At 44.1% G+C, this 8614-nt stretch overlaps 1 non-coding gene across 1 annotated transcript; it reads left to right on the forward strand.

The window, feature by feature from the left end:
- The first annotated feature begins 7332 nt into the window (after nucleotides 1-7332).
- LOC112834878 (small nucleolar RNA SNORA70) lies at nucleotides 7333-7466 on the forward strand. The gene has a single exon (XR_003211055.2). It is a non-coding gene; the product is annotated as a small nucleolar RNA SNORA70 (small nucleolar RNA).
- The last annotated feature ends 1148 nt before the right edge of the window (nucleotides 7467-8614 follow it).

Below are 8614 nucleotides of genomic sequence, written 5' to 3' on the forward strand. Positions count from 1 at the left end.
GCCGCCGCAGTACTGAGTCCGGGCGGCAGGAGGTGCCGGGAGCAAGCCTCCGGGCGGTAGGCGATCTGCAGGTTCAAGCTGGGCGGCCCACAACCACCTGTCTTCGGTGGGGTTTCGACAGACGAGACGAGGCGGAGCGGGGCGGAGAGCCACTGCCCAGTGCGACCCGTTGTCCTTGCCCGTGTCATGCTACGCCGGCACTGCTTGTCCCCTCGCTGCGGGTTCCCTGAGTGTAGAATTGTGTCCAGTTGACATGGGGTACCCCATGGGAGGGTAACGATGCCTGGGAGTTCGTCTGTGGCTGCATGTAGCTTCCCCCGTGTCGTAGGAGCCCGGGGAAGCGGACTTCATTGCTGCCCAGGCATGAGCGGGAGCGCGGAGAAATGGGCGGTGCACACCTGGAGGGGTCGGAGAGCCGGCTCGGCCGCTGCTCGGAGGGGGACCCTCGGCGGGCGACCCTTCAGCTCTCGGCCGCTGCTCAAATCCGCGCTGCGGGGCGGGCGGGCTGGGCCTCCGCCGTGCACCCTGCAGGTCGCCTACGGGCCTTGGGATTCCTGCGCCCCCCAAGAGTCTAGAGAGAGCCCTGCAGGGTTTTTCCGATCTTGGGGGGGGCGGGGTGTAGGGAGGGAGGTGTCAACGGTAGTTTCTCCTCCGCAGGGGGTGATTATGGTAGGGGAAGACACGGTGCTTTTGTCCCACTAGGGAGAGAGGGCAGTGCTTGCGAGTATCCTGTCGTCTGCGCTTCCTTGCTCCCTTCCTCGTTCGCTCGCTGTGTGCCCTTGAAGAGTTCAGTAACCTCTCTGTGCCGTAATTTCTTTGACGGTAAAATGTGAGGCATGATAGTCCCTACTTCTTAGGATTGTTATTTTAAAATAAAGGAGTTAAGTATGTGTCAACAGCTTAGAGCCGTCTCTGGTGAGTGTTAAATTCAATACCGGCGTTAATTGTTAAACCACAGCTTATGTATTAATTTACGTTTCCTCTTTTGAGGGAATTTTGGGGTTAGGACCCTTCCTCTCTGCCTCTTTCATTTGGCCTTGCCTTCTCTGACCAATTGGTGGCACTCATGATTTTCTAAGTAGTTTCAAACATTGATTAAAAAAACAAAATAAAACTGAGTTCCTCCCATGGGGATTCTCCCTTATTAAGGTCCGTGTGGGAGCAAGATGCCAGCCAACAGAGTGTCATTGTGTCCCTCCTGTGTGTGAGCCTGTCTGCCCTGTTCCACGCACCCTTTGTGCTAAGTGGATCCAAGATCTCACTCTCTCGTGAGCAAAGCGCTTGTATTGCAGGGGTCTCCCCCTCTTCACTCTGAGTTTCCTGAGGCCAAAGACCATGTCTTTATCCCCAGTGCCTGGCACGATTTAGCGACGAAATAAATGTGTGTTGAACCCACAAGTCTATCCACAGAAGACTGGCTGAATAAACCAGGGTACATCCACACAATGCTGTTCTGTGCAGCTTTACCAAAGAATGAAGCCCATCTCTGCGGAAGGCCACAAAACTCCAGGATACATCAAGTGAAAAAAGCAAGGCTGGGACCACATATACGTTGCCTTTCTTCTAACAAAGATGTGTGCTTTTGCTTACATTTTTAAGAAAAGGCAGTGGAAGTGTAAATCACAAACTAATAAAAATGGTTACATATAAGGAAAAAACAGAGTGAAGGGAATGGGAGTGGAAACTAGGCTTATTTTCATATGCTGTGTTTTATAGTTTGACTTTGGAATCATGTAAATGGCTTACATGATTATTTTTTTAAAAGGAAATAAAGCATTTTCCAAAAGAAAAAAAAAGCCACTAATCAGAGTGTATCAGGAGTTACTGACATAACTACCTGGAAAAATAAGTAACTAACTTTAAAACTCATTATTTTGACTATATATCCTTAGGGTGACACATCCTCAGGATAAAAAAGAATGGCAAAGAAATCAAACTACACTTACTAATAGTATTTGTTAGTAATAATACTAGTATTGTTGTTTAGCTGCTATTGCATGTATTTGTATTTTACATCTATATGTGTCAGTGAAATAGTAAATAAGTAATTGAATTGATATCGTTAGATACGAGGGTCTTCAGTGAGAAATGAAGGGATACAAGTGTCAAGTCAATGATGTTAGGGATAAGTTGTATAATGGAAAATTTGAATCGGCAAAGGTAGTATGAGCCATGATTAATTTTTCTCCTTCTACAAAAATACATATATGTTAGCTATGTCCACTGAAAAGGCCAAGAAGCAATGACAGTCCATTGCCTCTGAGCACCCCTAGTGTCCAAACTGATCATCTAAATGCCATTGCCCACTAAGAGGAACAAAGACCCCTTTAGGAGATGACTGATTTCAGAACTGGGGCAGGGATTGTGTAAAGATGAGCCTGTGGCATTTTCTTATGCCCCAGAGTAAGGTGGCTATCAAATACTACTGAGGTTATGTCAAAAGAGCCCAGGAGCAAAGATAAAGGGGCACCCTTTGGCTAAAGAGGGAACAGTTTGGGCTGAAGAAACAATAATGAGTGATTTATTGAAACATATCAAATGTATACAAATCCATGAATGCATAGTAATATTTTTTAAAATCGCTTATTGTTTACTCTTGTATCGCCTAAGGAACAATGTGTTTGGAAAATTGGTAAATAAGAGGGAAAAAAATCAAGCATTTATTCTGCTCTCATTATTTCAGGATACCAAAATAGTTTGTAAGGAAAATAAATGCAACAGAACAGGGGGACTGAGAGAGTCACTCTTCACAACTCATAAAGAAACACTAGGGCAAGCAACAACAGCTATTAAAAGTATGAGGTGGGGGGCACCTGGCTGGCTCAGGGAGTTGAGTAGCTCGATGGTGAGCCTGCTTCTCCCTCTGCCTGCCGCTCCCCCTGCTTGTGCGCTTGCTCTCTCTCTCTCTCTCCCTCCCTCTCTCTCTCTCTGAGAAATAAATTAAATCTTTTTTAAAAAATAAAAAATAAAAGTATGAGGTGGGGGGCACCTGGCTGGCTCAGGGAGTGGGTAGAGCATGGGACTCTTGATCTCAGGGTGGTAAGTTCAAGCCCCATCTTGGGCAGAGAGATTACTTAAAAATAAAAATTCAAGTATGTTGGTGGGAAACCTATATTGGCCGGATCAAACTAAAAACCCTGAACCCACTGATTTATCTTAACATCACTGAGTGAGACAGACAGATACCACATGCCTCCTGTTGCAATAGGAAGTACACAGCATCTACGAAATATTCTTGCACAAACATTGAACCTTCATCTAATCAAACTTCCAGATCTAACTACCAAATGGCAAGAAACACGGAGGACAAAGAAACAGATGAAAAGAGACTACGATGGTTTAATCAGTCGAATCAGGATGTGGGAAGTTCCACAAATCACCCGGTTTCTTCAATTGATGACGAGCATGAAAGAAATGGAGTAGAGGGAGAACTGATAGAGGTTAAAAGTTTATAAAGACATCTCAACCAAATGCAGTGTTGGGTCTTGTTCTCAATACGTTGGAAAAAGACATACTGAAGGCAATTGGGAGAAATTTGAACATAGACTCATTATTAGGGTGTTCGTATAATCTGTCATCTAAACAGGGCATGTTGAAAGTTAAAGTCTACAAAGGTGTAAATTGGGTCTGTCCAGGCCAACTTGATTACCCTGGGGTTGCACAATTGTGTGGAATTATTGTTAATTTTTATATTGACATTATTATGTTTAATTTTAGAAGCTCTATGTCAGAAAAGCAACTCTCAAAACTTCTAGTCTCAAAACTCTTTACACTTCTAAAAATTACTGAGTCATACTCCCAAGGATGTCTAGCATCAAGAACACTGAAAATAACGAATTTTGGTAAAGCTGTGGAGAACTGGAATGCCTATACATTGGTGGTTGAAATGTAAAATGGTGCCGCTACTGTGGAAAACAGTATGAAAGTTTCTCAAAAAGTTAAGCATAGCGTAACACAGAGTTAGACTCAGCAATTCTGGTCTTTGGTATAGAGCCCAAAGAACTAAAAACATGTATTCATACAAAAACCTGGACACAAATGTTCTTAGTAGCATTATCCATAATAGCCAAAAGTGGAAACAACCCCAACGTCCATCAACTGATGAACGAATACACACAATGTGGTATATACGTACAGTGGAATATTAGGTACAAAAAGTAATGAGGTTCTGGCACCTGCTACAATGTGGATGAGTCCTAAAGACAGTATGCTAAGTGAACTAAGCCAGACACAGAAGATTCCACGTATATCAAATGTTCAGAAGAAACAAGTCAGAGTCAGATAGAGGATGAGGAGGGGGAAGAATTGATATTGACCAATAACGGATATGGAGTTTCTTTTTTAGGATGATACGAATGTTCTGGAATTAGCTAGTAGTGACGGTTGACCAACCTTGTAAAAATACTAAAACATACTGAATATTATACTTTAAAAAGGTGAATCCTTTGGTATGTGAATTAAATCTCAGTTAAAACACTAAAACATTATTGAGGACCCCCAAGAGCTTTTCTTTATGTGAAATTCACATTTTTTTTTCCTATAGTAGAAATTAGGGGCGCCTGAGTGGCTCTGTTGGTTAAGCATCTGCCTTTGGCCCAGGTCATGACCCCTGGGTCCTGGGATGGAGCCCCACATCACGCCCTCAGCGGGGAGACAGCTTCTCCCTCTCCTTCTGCTCCTCCCCTCTGCTCATGCTCTGTTTCTTTCTTTCTTCCTTTCTTTTTTTCTTTCTTTCTTTCTTTCTTTCTCTTTCTTTCTTTCTTTCTTTCTTTCTTTCTTTCTTTCTTTCTTTCTTTCTTTCTTTCTCTTTCTTTCTTTCTTTCTTTCTTTCTTTCTTTCTTTCTTTCTTTCTTTCTTTCTTTCTTTCTCCTTCCTTCCTTCCTTCCTTCCTTCCTTCCTTCCTTCCTTCTTTCCTTCCTTCTTTCTTCCTTTCTTTTTAAAAATATTTTATTTATGGGGCTCCTGGGTGGCTCAGTTGTTAAGCGTCTGCCTTCAGCTCGGGTCATGATCCCAGGGTGCTGGGATCGAGCCCCACATCGGGTTCCTTGCTCTTCAGGGAGCCTGCTTCTCCCTCTCCTCCCTGCTTATACTCTCTCACTGTCTCTCCTTCTCTCTCTCTCTCTCAAATAAATAAATAAAATATTTAAAAAATAAAAAATTTTATTTATTTATTTGACACAGAGAGAGACACAATGAGAGAGGGAACACAAGTAGGGGGAATGGGAGAGGGAGAAGCAGACTCCCCATGGAGCAGGGAGCCCGATGCGGGGCTCAATCTCAGGACCCTGGGATCATGACGTGAGCTGAAGGCAGACGCTTAACAACTGAGCCACCCAGGCACCCCTCATGCTCTCTTTCTCTCATGTGCTCTCTTTCTCAAAATAAATAAATATAATCTTTAAAAAAATAAAAAATAAAATAAAATATCCGTTTGATTCTCTTAAAACAGCAACAACATAAATACACATATTTAAATAAATGTTTCAAACTTATTTTTATGAAAAATAAGTATATAGTCCAAGACCCCCCAAAAAAAACCAGAGTGGCATTGTCTTACATTTTTGTGAAAAGATTTGTAAAAATGTGCAACTCTGTCATATCGGTTTAGTTGAGACAGCTGGATTCTCAGCTCTGTCTGTGCCTGCAACTCTACTGTACATCCATGAGAGGGTGAGAATGAAAAAGACAAAGAGCATATTAGTATTATTATAATGATAGTTTTCAGCTGGCAGACCTCCCGAGAGGAAAACTTTCAGGGGCCTCCGGATCACACTTTGAGAACTGCTCTCAGAAGTACACGCAAGTATTGCCAGTTAACATGAGATCACATCTGGGATTCACTTCACATTACTCCCTGGATACGTAAAGATGCAGAGATGACTCCAAAGCGGATATGTAAAGATGCAGAGATGAAGCAGTCCCTGCTTCAGCAGGCTCTCCTCCGCGGGGTGCACACTGAGACGGGGTGTGGGGAAGAGCCGTAATGAAGGCCTTTGAGAAACAATGCCACCTATCCCGAGGGTCAGACACTCTGCTCAGGGACTTCCAGACGCTTCTCCTCACAGCCACCCTCTGAGACTGGCACCATCCTCACCATTCAGCAAGATGAGGAAATGAAGTGAAGAAGCTGGGCAGCTTGCCCAAGATGCCACAGTGGAAAGGGATCACGTGGGGACTGGAGGTGAGGTCCGTTTGACCCCCAAAGCCTGTGCCCTTCACGGCTCTGACATTCCATTCTAAACCTCTGGGTGCACAATGTTGGAGGGTCACTTTTGCTACATACCTCATGAATGGCCCCCCTCCGCACACGCCCAGATGGTCACCTGGGGAGCCTAGAGTCTTCAGAAGAACTGATAATAATAATGACTGGATTGGTCATTACATGGCACCCGGCCCCTCATTCAATCCACACAATTTAAATCTGCGGACTGAGCATTTTATCCACATGCACTGTCCTCTCCTTAACTCTCCCTTCCTCTCCCTCCCAGTTTTGGGAAGCAATCTGGCAACATCTCTTCAAAGAATAAATGAATTCATTGGCAGCTGTGCTCCTGAGACCCTATCAAATACGGATGACCCTATGTAAGGCTGTGGGTTCTTCGAGACCACAAGGATAAACAAGTAGGTTCATTGTGTGGCTTCATAGGGCAAAAACCTGAACACAAAGTGAAGGCTCATCAGTAGCACCTCCACACTGGGGAATTCTCCCTCCATTTACTAAGAGAATGAAGTGGAGCTAAACCAGAGGACTAACTAGGAGGGGTCCCTGTGCACACAAAGGTGTTGTGCAATGGTGAGCCTAAGATGCAAAGGACTATGGCCACCTTTTTATAAGACAGTGCTTTAAAAAATGCATGCCTTGGGATGCCTGCGTGGCTCAGTCGGTTAAGTGGCTACCTTCGGCCCCGGTCACGATCCCAGGACCCTGGGATTGAGTCCCACATTGGGTTCCTTGCTCAGCAGGGAGCCTGCTTCTCCCTCTCTCTCCCTCTGCTTGTGCCCTCTCTGTCAAATAAATAAAATCTTTAAAAAAATAAAAATTAAAAAAATTAAATTAAAAAATAAAAAATGCATGCCTTTCTAAGTAGATACATGCCTAGGTGTGGGTCGAAGAATACCTGAGTAAGGAGAAAACATGGGAGGATACATCCCAGCTTCTGAGCATAGATGGCCTTGGGTGCTCAGTTGGGGAAAAGGAGGAAGAGAGGAAGCGGCTGGAGCTTAGCAAAACAAAAACACAGAAAGGAAAGACTGGCCATCCCTCTCCCCAAAGCACATATGTGACTGTGCGTACCCATGTAAAATTATCTATGAACGTGGTTATGGACAAAGAGGTTAAATTTTTAACTATTTCCTCTCTTTGTCCATGGGGGCCCAGTGTGCCATGGCTGCAAATAGTAGCCTCCTTGGTAGTGTATGCAGCCTGTTGATTGTATGGGTTGCCCTAAGAGACCTTGAAGACAGCCCTTTCCAGTGGACACTGAGGTCTGACGTCATGCTATCGCCAATCTAGGCTGCAGACAGGTATGCGGGGTGCCAGGGCACAGTAGCCAGGGTCCACATTGGCCAAGTCATCATGTCCATCCATACCAAGCTGCAGAACAAGGAGCATGAGATTGAGGCCCTACGCAGGGCCAAGTTCAAGTTCCCTGGCCGCCAGAAGATCCACATCTCCAAGAAGTGAGGCTTTACTAAATTTAATGCGGATGAATTTGAAGACAGGGTGACTGAAAAGCGGCTTATCCCAGATGGCTGTGGGGTCAAATACATCCCTAATTGCGGCCCCTTGGACAAATGGAGGGCTCTGCACTCATGAGAACCTCAGCACTGCCCCCTCCCTATTCATGCCCACGAATAAAACCTACTTCCTGTCAAAAAAAAATTTTTTTTACCTATTTCCTTTAAGGAGAAATGGAAGAATGCAATTAATTACAGAGATTTGGTGGCTAAACCTTTAGCCGTACCTCTCAGGTTTTCCGAGACCATATGACTGACGATATGTGGTGAAGACTTCCTCATCAGGAGAAACAAAAATGAGAGAAAGTAAAACCAACAACAACAACAACAACAACAACAAAACAAGTGTTTGCTCCCTTTCCTTCTCCAAAGAGTCAAAACTGTGTTTAGAGCATGACAGCATTTGCAGCTCCATCTTTCAGGGTTCACGTGGTTGCGGCGTGGTTAATAATAGGATTGGGAACACACTGGAAGGTAATTACTGCTTGCAGCAAAGCCACTTTTCTGATTACGGGCCAACTGGAGAAATGAGAGTCCAATATTTACAACCCCTGAAGGCCTATGGAGAATGAGGTGACCACTCTCTCCTTTTGTCTGTGAGGATACAGAAGTTTTAACATAATGAAGGCTGGTTTGGGTGAAAAGAGTATACACTAATTATTTGCACCAAATGGCTTTTAATGAGCCAGAACTCTGAAACATCATAGTAAAGAGAGCTATAAACAAAAGAATCTTGTAAACATAGAATATCCACTGGAATAACAAAAGTCAGAGTCATGTTGAAAATTTGACCCAGCGTGTCAGCTTTCACTGTGCTGTAAATCCATCACATCTCCAGTACACCTTTCTCCCTCCTAAACGCCTAGGTTCGCTTAGC

Source organism: Callorhinus ursinus, unplaced genomic scaffold, assembly GCF_003265705.2.
Source record: "Callorhinus ursinus isolate GAN/ISIS: 27379988/994484 unplaced genomic scaffold, GSC_fseal_2.0 scaffold17, whole genome shotgun sequence".
Taxonomy (NCBI): Eukaryota; Metazoa; Chordata; class Mammalia; order Carnivora; family Otariidae; genus Callorhinus; species Callorhinus ursinus.